This window comes from Rattus norvegicus, chromosome X (genome assembly GCF_036323735.1).
Source record: "Rattus norvegicus strain BN/NHsdMcwi chromosome X, GRCr8, whole genome shotgun sequence".
Classification (NCBI taxonomy): domain Eukaryota; kingdom Metazoa; phylum Chordata; class Mammalia; order Rodentia; family Muridae; genus Rattus; species Rattus norvegicus.
The window spans coordinates 104,149,182-104,162,954 of record NC_086039.1 but is presented as its reverse complement, the minus strand read 5'-3'; the positions used below and the strand labels follow the sequence as shown (position 1 = coordinate 104,162,954).

The window sequence follows — 13,773 nt, the reverse complement described above, 5'->3', positions numbered from 1 at the left end:
CCCATATATATACAGCCACCAAAACTAGTTAAGATGGATGAACCAAAGAAGTGCAGGCCGACAGGAACTGGAGAGAGATGTCTCTTGAGAGACACAACCAGAACATGTCAAATACAGAGGTGAATGCTAGCAGAAAACCATTGAACTGAGAAGAGGGATCCCCATGGGAGGAATTAGAGAAAGGATTGAAAGAGCTAAAGGGTCGTGCAACCCCATAAGAACAACAACGCAAACCAACCAGAGCTACCAGGGACTAAACCACTACCCAAAGTCTATACACAGACTGACCCAAGAATCCAAATGCATATGTAGCAGAGAATAGACTTGTTGGGTCACCAGAGGAAGGGGAAGCCCTTGGTCCTGCGAAGGTTGGACTCCCAGTGCGGAGGAACGTCGGAGGAGTGGTAAGCTGGCTGGATGGGACAGAAACACCCTTATGGGGAAAAGGGAGGGGGAGGTGGAGGAGGGAGGGGTTGGGTGCTTAAGGACAGAAAACCGGGCAAGGGGAAAAACTTGAAATGTAAATAAAGAAATATAACCTATAAAAAATTATCCGCTTCAGGAATATCACTGCTGGTTCCAAGACAATGATTACTTTTAAGGCATTGCCTGCCATGAAGGCAAAAACGCGGAGGAAGATGATAAGGAGCCTCCGGTCTGGAATCGTGGTGCAGAACGCAGCAAGAATTGCCATGACTGCTCCCGAAGCACCAAGGGAAGGTCCTTATTTTAATGTAGCAACTTTACACACATAACTGACAAAATTGAAAATAACAACGGAAGACATGAACATGGGTACAACTTGTTCTTGACCCAGAATGTTCTCGATGCTGGATGAGAAGCTGCACAAAACAGACATATTTGTGCCGTGAGGAATAAGGAGAAATTGTGGACAGAAACTTGGAGACCAAAGACTTCTGAGGCTAGGTTGTGTGTACAGAATATGTGCATGGTCAGATGCAGGGAATGCAGGGTGTTCATAAGCAGAATGAGAGAGATGTAGTGATTAGGATGCCTGTCACCCGCTTCTGACCACCACCTAGGCTATTACACCACTTGTGGATCTCCTTTCTGATGTCTACTTTCTTTTGTGGGCGTATGCTGTCCAACCATTAACTTTTATGTCATCAGCATTACTCTGTACTGTGAACTTCGGTGATTCGAATTGCTAAATATAGCTGATTCAAATACACAGCCTGTGACATCTATAGTGGTATTAAAGCCTTCTGTCGAGTTGATATAAGGTAGACATAAGGATTAAAAAAAACTGTTTCCATCAGAGGCTGGATCAAGTTACATCTCTTGTATGCTTCTTTACTTGAACCAGCATTTGATCTTCAAGGTTCTTCCTCCCTCAGAACATTTCTAAATCTACAATGTTGCCTAAGATAAAATTTATACCCGGATTTGGGCAGCTGCAGAGCCTGGGTCTGAGAGAGCTCCTGGTAGGCCCCATAGAAGGGAGGCCCAGAAGACTAAAGGCAACCGTAGACTCGCTGTACCCAACCTCAGAATGCCATCTACCCAACCCCTGCTTCAATATTGCCTGATGTTCCTAATCCTTCAGAAGCACATTTTAATGAATTTAGCACAATATTTTCAAGTGACGTAGGTCTGCCATGTTTTGCAGAGCACAAAATTTGTTGTGGTTCTTGTTCTTGTTTTGTTTGAATTGGAAATTGATTCTTTTCTCATACAGGTGATGACATAAAAATTGCCGATCATGATATACCAATGTGTGATATAAATATCTTCAGGCAGTATAAAAGTAGCTTGTGTCGTTGTGAATTCATATAGGCTGGAAAGAGGGTCTCCAGGGGGCTTTGAGTTGTAGCTCACTGGTAGAGCGCATACTTTGCATGTATGTTGTTCCGGGTTCGATTCCCGGCCTCGCCAAGCTTTTTGTTTTTTTCTCTTCAGGATCAGTTTCTAGACAGGATCTAGAAGATGTGTCGGTAAAGACCTCCGTAGTCTGGGGCGTATGGTCAAAGTGCTCATCTATAACCGTGACAACAATATTCCACTCTAACCTTGAAGACGTTCCCATGGAGACCTCTTAGTCTGGGGAGTACAGCGTGGTCATCGCTCTGGGATTATGTTTCCTCACAGCTTCTGCCTTCATGCTGCTGGCAGTTTCCTAGTGGGTATGCTTTCTTGGGTGAACGATGTCAAGGAAGAATGACTTCTGCTTTGAGAGAAATAAGGGAGGATACTGTGTAGGAGAAAAGTCTGTTTCAGGGACAGGATCAAGACACTTTCTTCTATGTTTCCCCCCTTGACCCTGTGTTTGATCTTCAAGGTTCATCCTTCCTCGGTTCTTTTCCAAACTCACATTTGCTTGCTGAAGAAATAACTTCAACCCTTGTCAGGGAGCCCCAGAGACTGAGTCTCAGACATGTCAGTAATCGAAGCCCACTGGAGGCACCCATTCATGACCACAGCCGCAGCCTCACTCTACGCAAACTCTCAATGCCATCTTCCCAACCTATGCCAGATCGGACATACCCTGCAGTCACTCATTATTATTAATTTGACATGATACTGACAATTCATTGTGGGTCTGCCATGTTTTGAAGAACTTATGATTTCTTTTATTTTTAAAAGTTTGAGTTTTATTTTATACAGAAAATAAAACACAGGTACTGTTCAGCTGTACTGTAAACCTGAGTTAAATTTGAAGCTTGCCTAGATATCAAAACATTAAATAAATATTTGTGTTGATAGGAATACTCATATTAATATCTCTACTTAACCGATCAGGTGTAGATGTTAAAAGTTACGAACTCTAACACTTAGTGTTAGGTCAAATAAATGCTTGCATACAAGTTTATACACCGATAAGGGCTGTGTGTAGAACACATACATTCTCACTGAGGAACCATTTCACACTCAAGGGAATGAACATTACCTTTTTATGTATAAAATGAGACATAGATAAGGTACATAAAAGAGTCATAAAGTATGTCGGTGACCGGGAGGGGGAATCCTGTTCTCTCTGGTGTTAAAGTTACACAGGGAGGCTGGAAATGTAGCTCAGTTTTAGAACATTTCTGTAGAACATACAAGGTCCTGTGACTTACACCCAGTATGGACCACAAAGGACCACACATAGGGAGGCAGTCAGAGGAAAGAAGGCAAGAGACCCTTAGGCGAGCCAGTATACCCTGAGTCCAGAAAAATAAAGACTTCACAAAACCATGACTAAGCCATTATAAAACTATGAGGAGTAACCAGACACAGGGAAAGGCCCAAAACTCATTTCTTCGTGTCAGTGGGGGATAGAGTGAGGGGGTGGATTTTTAAGGTAATTGGTAAGTTTGAAGTGAGCAGGTTTGAAGCCGGAGAGCGTTCCTTGCATTGGCCTAACCTTTTTGTACCTGTTGTCATTTTTCAATAAACGTTTTTCTAATTTGTTTTTAAAAAAGATTCTTGTTCTTAATACTATTACTTTGTTTTTGTTGAGTATATTTTCTTTTTTCATAAAAGAAATCCCATAGCAGCACTTGATTTGAAATTATTAATTGCAGGCAGTGAAGAGATGCAGATGCCGGCATGTTGTGAAAGTGTTGCAGCTCCCTGTAGCTGTAGCCATGTTGCTTCAGTCTCCCTAGGTTTATATGGATTGTGATGGAAGGTCTGTTACCCTTGATGATGTAGCTCAGCGGTAGAGCGACTGCCTTGCGTTCTAGTGGACCTGGGTTCGACTCCCAGCATCACGGGGGTCCTTTTTGTGTTCTGGTTTTGTTTCTTCACAAGATATCCAGGCTTTAATTTTTTGCTGGGAGAGCCTATATGCATAGGTAATTACTGGTTAAAGCGTTCATCTAGGACCATAAGGACAATGGTCATCAATAATCCAGTTATTTCCCTGAGGTTTTAATAGTCTGGTGAGTACAGCGTGGATGTGCCTCCAGGATTGTTTTGTTCTGAGCTTGAGTGAAGCTCTGCTTTCAAGCTGGTGGAAGTTTCCCTAGTGGGTGGCTTTCTCAGGTGACAGATAGCAAGGGTCAATGAGTTCTGCTTGGAGAGAAAAGAAGGGAGGATTGGGCGGAAGGTTCCTAGTTACTGAACAGAGAACTGGAGCGTTGTGGTTGCCATGGAAACCAACGTCTTTGTGGACTCCGTTAAAATGTCTACTTAGGTGATGTAGTGATGGGAGCATTCTCTGTAGCCGAGCTTATGGGTTTCCAGAGGTGAGCACTTAAATTTCCCTAAAGTTGGGAAAACACATGCAGGTATTCCTGACCCGAGTATCCATATATGTATATATGTATGTACACACACACACACACACACACACACACACACACACACACACACACACACACAACTACAGTATAACATATGAGCGGGAACGCCTGTCAGAGGAGAGGCGTTCTCACATGCCTACAGGAATCTCAGAGCCCTGTAGGATAATATAGTCCCTCAGAAGAATCTGAAGGGAAATACTTTCTCCTACAGTTCTGTTTAAGTTTCCACAACTTTCCTAATGGAGCCATTAGGCAGGAAACAAACATTTAAAACTAGAGCACGTCAGGAACACTTCATTTTCAAAACCAATTCTCAGAAGGTGAGCAGCGATTCCTTCTACCATTTCAAGGGGCTTTGTTTGAGAATGTTCCGGGGAAACATAATGGGAAACTTTGTTCTTTACTGGCCACATACATTCATCAATAAGTGTAATTTAAGTCTTAGAGAAAGAGCTAGAGTTATCAGTTACAGTAACATAGGACACTAAGGACATTAGCAAACCAGCCATGTGTGGATATCAGAGAACAATCCCTGGGAGATGATTCTCTCCTTTCTCCAGTGAAACAAATGCTTTACCAGCCAAACCACGATGACACTCCAGTAAGTCCTACTCTCAGATGTGCTGATTGTACTTTCCATTATGTTTCCTGAGCATCTGCTGTCCCAGGAACCAGGCACCACAGCAGAGGTCTTAACCCCCAAACCTAGGACACTGCGACGAGACGAGCGTACATGTGTAGCAGTCTGGTCTATACAGTGTCTGGAGCCATTTGCCACCTCTCTGAAGCAGAGGGAACAAAAGAGGGATAAAGTCTGCCTGGCAGGCAGAGAAAAGGCAGGTCAGGGTCTCCTGGACTGCTGAGACATGGAAAGATAAGGGGAGGTGCACTTGAGGCTCAAGGCTAGGGGCTACCATTAAAGAAATCAGCCGCCCATGTATTTGTGAGAATGTGTCTGGACTCGGTGTGTTCCTTTGATATTTGTGTCTTTTGCTTCTTTGAGATGGTGGGTGTCGTGTACTCCACACTTGCAGGACCTCACTATATAACCAACGAAGACATTGAAGTCCTGACTCTCCTCCATCTGATTCCCAATGCTGGGATTTGGGGCTTATCCCAGCATGCCTAGGTACTTGTTTATCTTGACAATGTAGCACACTCTCTCACTACTGTAGGTTCATAATCTGTTTTCACATCAAGTAGCATTGTTTCTACATTTCCTTCATGATATAATTTGGGCCCTTTTTATTTCTATAAAAATGGTTAATCAGCGTGCTAATTTGCTTTCCAATTTCTTCTAAGAAGTTGTAGGATTTGCATGGAAAAACAGAGTGCATCTATATCTTAATGCTGAAGTCATGGAAATCATAACCATAGTGGCTTGGTGGTGCTCTGTTGGAGGAGAGGAACTTTTAGCAGGGAGTACCTAGCTGGAGCAAGTACATCACTTGGGTGAGTGTTGGCATTTATAGCCTCAATGCACTGGTGTTCTCTGTGCTTCTTGAGTGTGGATGCAAATGTGCTCAGTCGTGTTCCTGCTCTTGCTCACACACCGGCCTCCTTCCTTGTCCTCCCTACTTTAAAATGTCTATTCCTACCAAACAGAGTCCAAGACAATTGCTTCCCTGTTAGTTTGTGTCCACTGCACCATTTTATCACTGCAACAGAAGAAGTATTAATACAGTGCATGTGAGCACAAATAGCTCAATTATGCCAGGCATGGCGGCACAGGCCATTAAGACCTCAGCGGATGGGAGGCAGAAACACTTGCATCTCTAGGACTTCAACCAGGCCTGTCAGAACCGCACAGGAGACTTTGTCTCAAAACAATAGTAGGAATACTCTAGCCTCAGACTATAAACTGCCTGTTTTCGTCAATGTTCACATTCTCCACAATCTTAATTTGTATTCTCATTGGTGTCCAAGATCTACTAGCCTCACATGGAGTCAGTCAGTCATCACTCATGTTCCATGTCCATATTGAAATTGTTACCTTGTATCACAATGGAGTTCTCTATGTCTTCTTATGGGATTGCCCTTGAGGTTACATTATGCAGGTCTTTTCATTGTTGAATTAATTATTTCCCCATACTTGCTTTTGCATTCAGAGAAGCATGTTAATTTCACCCACCATCTTTAATCACTTCTCATATCTTTTTCTTATCTTTCTTGTATTTTAGCTTCAGTCGATGCTCTGTTGCACGATTCGAATGTAGGCATGAATGGCTAACATTTCCTAGTGAATTTAGACCTGCATTACTGTTTGCTCAAACACTTTTATTGCACTTTGATTTTAGTTTTCCCTATAACATTAATGTCACAACTCTCCCCTGATTTCTACTTATACTTAGGTACACGTGCTTGTATTTAAGTGTTCAAGATATTATTTGTATGCCTTTAAATAAGGTATATGTCTTGTAAAGGATTAGTTTTATATTCTATTTCAATAGGTAATAAGGTTGTCTTGTTTCTTATAAGTTATATCTATTTATATTCTTTACATATATGTATACGTTTGCTTAACATGTCAATGCCAGAGGGCAACTTTCAGGAGTGTTCCTCTGCTTAGATCATGTGGGTCCTGGGGATACATTGTAGGCCATCAGATGCAGTGCCAGGCACCATCGTACCAGGTACCCCACATACATTATAATATGATCCATATATATTGGCATTTGGGTTCAGATCTCTCCCTGTGTTTGTAAGTTCATAATTCATACCCATAGTTACAGAAAATCTTCTACTGGGCTGTGAATATCACTGTACTAATTTTTGGGTCTTGAGAATGAACTAGGGTCTAACCCATGCAAAACCTACGCTCTGACACTGAGAAATTTCCCCCAGACACAGGAAATCTACTTTATTGGCCATTTGTTTTGAAGTAGTATATAGTGCAACACTCATCATTTGCAGTTGCTTTTTAATTGACTTCTTTTTGTGTGGGGGATATCAGACCCCAGACCTTCCAAATGTCTGCCAAGTGGTGTCTCTACCGCCAACTTTCATTCCCATCCAAATATTAACTCTTAGAGCAGGTACTGCATTTACTGATTGATTGATTGATCCATCTATTCATTTATTTATTCATTTAGTCATCTATCTATTTATAGATGGGCAGAGTGTGCATATGCCAGAGCACATTGCTAGAGGTCAGAGGACAAAGACGACAACTTGAGGGAGTCAGAGCTCTACTTCCCTCTTGTGGTTTTAGTTATTACACCCAGGCCTTTGACATAAGGATGACTGCTGCCTGGTCCGTGTTGCTGTCTCAAGTATTACCTTCTTAGTAAACATAGTGTCTTTACTAGAAAAAGTCTTAGTTCCTAATACAGAGATATGAGGTGGTAAAAATGAGGACTGCACATAAAATAATGCATACAAATGCACACATACTAAAGTTCCGAAATCGTGTTAAATAATAATCGTGAAATTGAGAATCACATACTTGGTACAATAGTGAAGTAGGGCATTGCCTACAAGTGTGATTTCAAGATAAGTGTGATTGAGGAAACTCACAATCCCAGGACTTGGGAGAGAGAGACTGAACTGTTGCAAGTTTTAGGTCAGTCTGCATAATGAGTTCTAGAGCACTTAGGGCTACAGAGTAAGACCCTATCTCAAAATAATATATAGAAGTGTGATTTCAGCTTTCAATGCAATGCATATGATGAACACATTTCATATATATATATATATATATATCACCTATAAAAACATATATAAATATAGGTATCACATAGATGCACACATGTAGATCCTGGCTTCTGCCTCTACTGAGATATATGGAACTCCCTTTTATCATATAATTACTTGATAACTAAATGAATCCATTGTTTAAATGGGCACACTGATAACACCTGGACGGTCTTGAGAAAATGGCCATTGTGTGGCCCTATTGACAGTGTCTGACGCATATACTATACCAAATATACGTTCCTGACATGAGCATCACTTTGCTCACGATCATGAAAGCCTGCACCTAACTAGTTTCCTAAACAATTCCTGTACTCTAGGACTATCCGTTCCACAACGTATTTCAAATCAAAATGCTGGCTATAGAGACACATGTAATTATAAGCAGATGTCTTGGAGATGGTGACTGGGTGGGACCATTTGTCTTCCAGTCATTTTTCAGGTTTGTGAGAGATGTTTCCTCAAATGAGTAAATCAGAAAGTAATAGATTAAGTCTCCTAATGAATACTTGTGGCCTTCACCTGAATGTCAACATCTACATGCAATGAACACACACAAATACACACACATACACACACACACACTCACGCACACACACATGAAAACATGCACAGGCTCACACAGTGCAAATAAACATTTACAAAAATTCATTTGTGCACTTTGGCACATGTGTGCCCACACATTTTCTCTCTCCCCCCCATTAATATGCAGGTACATTACACACACAAACACACGTACTCACACACACACACTCACACACAATCACAAGCAGACACACACACACTCTCAGAAGGCTATGTGCACATGCACACACAGATGAACACACATAAAAACAAAGTATAAACTCTCCTGAACAGAATGATTCTAGTTTTGCCGTGAAAGAATAATTGTAAAACAGTTCACACACACACACACACACACACACACACACACACACACACACACATACACACACGGTTGCTCTGCAGAGCCACAGGGGAGCATAATACAGCACAATGCAAATGATGGACAGAGAATGATGTTGTCTGACAGGGAGGGATAAGGGTAGCCCTACCATAGCCTTCTGGAGAGGAGTTGGAATGTTTCAAAAAGCAAATAAAAGTGACAGAACAAAATCCAAGCATGAATACTATATTCTATACAAATCACCCCTGTATATACATTTTGACCTGCACATTTACACTAAGCAGAGGTGAAATGAGTTGTTGAGCACTAGCTTTGCGGTCATTCAAAAAGGGAACTTTACTAGGACACCTGTTAAACTCACAAAGGCAGGAGAAGTCCATTCACTGGGGGATATTTGCTACTCTGTAAAACATCAGACTTGTCATGAATATTTAAGAATATAGATTTCCTTCCACCCCGTGGCTGTAATGGGAACTGCATCTGTGCGTGTCTGGCCAGATGGAGGGGGAGAACACAGGCTGGGAATCTGAGATTGGAACCCAATCCTGGTCTGAGCTGAATATAAAGAATACACATGAGGGAACGACAGAAGCTTGTATGAGTCTAAATATGAACGCACACATGCATGCACACACAGAGCTCCTAGGGGTAAGCCCACGTTTCCATGCAATTAATTTGCTCCATGGAAGTGACCACAATCTACACAGTCAGTGTGTATAGAAGATATATACACGAACATCCTCTATCAAGTGTGTGTGTGTGTGTGTGTGTGTGTGTGTGCCACACATCCTGCCACACATCCCTATATAAGTTGATTCACATTGATCCTTTACAGCATATCCATCCTTTATCTGTGTGATAAAGTCACTGTCTCACATAGGAAATACCGAACAGTAATGTGTCTGATATCCCAAGATGCTTCATCCCATGGCACCACAGCTCCACAGAAGGAAGGGAAGAGAGAAGGAACTGACTTACCTATCATGTCCCAATCGCTCTGGTAACATGCTGTCAGGACTGATTCCACGTGACTCTTGTTATGGTCTGGAGCTGGTGTGGATGGCGCCTCCACAGATTTCTCTCATGTCTACTCAATGATAACTTGATCAAGAAAGAAACAAAGAAACTCAAGATTTAAACTTTAATTAAAATGAAGGTACAACATGCCAAAATATATGGGACACAAGGAAAGTAGTGGAAAGAGGAAAATTCATGGCTCTGAGTGCCTCCAGAAAGAAACGGGAGAGTATACACTAGTGGTTTGACAGCACACCCAAACTCTCTAGAACAAAAAAAAGCAAATACACCCAAGAGTAGAGGAGGGCAAGAAATAATCAAACTCAGGGATGAAATCAACCATGTAGAAACAAAAAGAACAAGATAGAATAATCGTTAGCCAAACTAACCAGAGGGAACAGAGAGAGTATCCAAATTACCAAAATAAGAAATGAAAAGAAAGACGTAACAACTAAATCTGAGAAAAATTTTAAAAAAATCATCAGATCCTACTGCAAAAGCTTATACTCAACAAAACTAGAAAATCTGGAGGAAATGGACGATTATCTAGATAGATACCAGGTTCCAAAGTTAAATCCAGATTAGACAAACCACATAACCATTTCCATAACACCTCAAGAAATAGAAGAAGTTACTAAAAGTCTCCCAACCAAAGAGACCCCAGGAGTAGATGGGTTTAGTGCAGAATTCTATCATAACTTCATAGAAGCAAATTTCCTGAACAAAACACCAATGGCATATGCTCTAAGATCAAGAATCGACAAATGGGATCTCATAAAACTGCAAAGCTTCTGTAAGGCAAAGGACACTGTGGTTAGGACAAAATGGCAACCAACAGATTGGGAAAAGATCTTTACCAATCCTACATCCGATAGAGGGTTAATATGCATAACATATAAAGAATTGAAGAAGTTACACTCCAAAGAGCCAAATAACCATAATAAAAATGGGGTACAGAGCTAAACAAAGAATTCTCAGTTTACAAATGTCAAATGGCTGAGAAGCACCTAAAGAAATGTTTAAAATCGTTAGTCATCAGGGAAATGCAAATCAAAATAACCCTGAGATCCACCTCACTCCAATTAGAATGGCTAAGATCAAAAACTCAGGTGACAGCAGATGCTGGCAAGAATGTGGAGAAAAAGGAACACTCCTCCATTGTTGGTGGGATTGCAAACTGGTACAACCACTCTGGAAATCAGTCTGGAGGTTCCTCAGAAAATTGGACATTAAAGTACTGGAGGGCCCAGATATAAATCTCCGGGGCATATACCCAAAAGATGCTCCAACATACAACAAAGACACATGCACCACTATGTTCATAGCAGACGTATTTATAAAAGCCAGAAGCTGGAAAGAACCCAGATGTCCTTCAACAGAGGAATGGATACAGAAAATGTGTTACATCTACACAATGGAGTACTACTCAGCTATCAAAAACAATGACTTCATGAAATGCATAGGCAAATGATGGAACTAGACAGTATCATCCTGAGTGAGGTAATCCAATCACAGAAAAACACACATGTTATGAAGTCACTGATAAGTGGATTTTAGCCCAAAACTCAAATTACCCAAAATACAATCCACACACCACATGAAGCTCAAGAAGAAATATGACCAAAGTGCAGATGATTCACTTCTTCTTAAAAGGGGGAACAAAAATATTCATAGGAGGGGAGGTGGAGGTAAAGTTTATAGCAGAGATCGAAGAAATGGCCATTCAAACCCTGCCCCACATGTGGCCCATATACATACAGTCACCAAAACTAGTTAAGATGGATGAACCAAAGAAGTGCAGGCCGACAGGAACCGGAGAGAGATGTCTCTTGAGAGACACAACCAGAACATGTCAAATACAGAGGTGAATGCTAGCAGCAAACCATTGAACTGAGAAGAGAGATACCCGTGGGAGGAAGCAGAGAAAGGATTGAAAGAGCTAAAGGGGCTTGCAACCCCATAAGAACAACAATGCCAACAAACCAGAGCTACCAGGGACTAAACCACTACCCAAAGACTATACACAGACTGACCCAAGGCTCCAAATGCATATGTAGCACAGAATAGACTTGTTGGGTCACCAGTGGAAGGGGAAGCCCTTGGTCCTGCGAAGGTTGGACCCCCAGTGCAGGGGAACATCGGAGGAGTGGTAAGCTGGCTGGAAGGGAGGGAAACACCCTTATGGGGAAGAGGAAGGGGAAGGGTGACAAGGGAGGGCAGAGGGTGTTTAAGGACAGAACACCGGGCAAGGGGATAATTTGAAATGTAAATAAAGAAATATATCGTATAAAAAATTATCCAGCTCAGGAACATCACTGCTGGTTCCAAGACAATGATTACTTTTAAGGCATTGCCTGCCATGAAGGCAAAATCGCCGAGGAAGATGATAAGGAGCCTCCGGTCTGGAATCGTGGTGCAGATTGCAGCAAGAATTGCCATGACTGCTCCCAAGCACCAAGGAAAGGTCCTGATTTTAATGTGGCAACTTTACACACATAACTGACAAAATTGAAAATAACAACGGAAGACATGAACATGGGTACAACTTGTTCTTGACCCAGAATGTTCTCGATGCTGGATGAGAAGCTGCACAAAACAGACATATTTGTGCCGTGAGGAATAAGGAGAAATTGTGGACAGAAACTTGGAGACCAAAGGACTTCTGAGGCTGGGTTGTGTGTACATAATATGTGCATGGTCAGATGCAGGGAATGCAGGGTGTCCATAAGCAGAATGAGAGAGATGTGGTGATTAGGATGCCTGTCACCCGCTTCTGGCCACCACCTAGGCTATTACACCACTTGTGGATCTCCTTTCTGATGTCTACTTTCTTTTGTGGGCGTATGCTGTCCACCCATTAACTTTTATGTCATCAACATTACTCTGTACCCTGGATTTCAGTGATTCAAATAGCTAAATATAGCTGATTCAAATGCACAGCCTGTGACCTCTAGAGTGGAATTAAAGCCTTCTGTCGAGTTGATATAAGCTAGACCTAATGATAAAAAAAAAACTGTTTCCTGTTTCCTTCAGAGGCTGGATCAAGGTACTTCTCTGGTATGCTTCTTCACTTGACCCTGCGTTTGATCTTCAAGGTTCTTCCTTCCTCAGAACATTTGTAAATGTACAATGTTGCCTAAGATAAAATTTATACCCGGATTTGGGCAGGCGCAGAGCCTGGGTCTGAGAGAGTTCCTGGTAGGCTCCATAGAAGGGAGGCCCAGAAGACTAAAGGCAACCGTAGACTCGCTGTACCCAACCTCAGAATGCCATCTACCCAATCCCTGCTTCAATATTGCCTGATGTTCCTAATCCTTCAGAAGCACAATCTAATGAATTTAGCACAATAGTCACAAGTGATGTAGGTCTGCCATGTTTTGCAGAGCACAAAATTTGTTGTGGTTCTTGATCTTGTTTTGTTTGCATTGGAAATCGATTCTTTTCCCATAGAAGTGATGACATAAAAATTGTCGATAATGATATGCAAATATGTGATATAAATATCTTCAGGCACTATAAAAAGTAGCTTGAGTCTCTGTCAGTTCATATAGGCTGGAAAGAGGTCTGGAGTGAGGCTTTGAGTTGTAGCTCAGTGGTAGAGCGCATACCTTACACGTATGTTGTCTCAGGTTCTATTCCCGGCCTCTCCAAGCCTTTTGTTTTTTTTTTCTCTTCACGATCAATTTCTAGACAGGATCTAGAAGACGTGTCGGTAAAGACCTCCGTAGTCTGGGGCATATGGTCAAAGTGCTCATCTATAACCGTGACAACAATATTCCACTCTAACCTTGAAGACGTTCCCATGGAGACCTCTTAATCTGGGGAGTACAGCGTGGTCATCGCTCTGGGATTATGTTTCCTCACAGCTTCTGCCTTCATGCTGCTGGCAGTTTCCTAGTGGGTATG

General features: G+C 41.9%; 1 pseudogene; it reads right to left on the bottom strand.

Annotated features, from left to right (window-relative positions):
- Positions 1-481: 481 nt before the first annotated feature.
- On the bottom strand, positions 482-13,671 carry LOC120099159 (uncharacterized; annotated as a pseudogene).
- Positions 13,672-13,773: the final 102 nt, after the last annotated feature.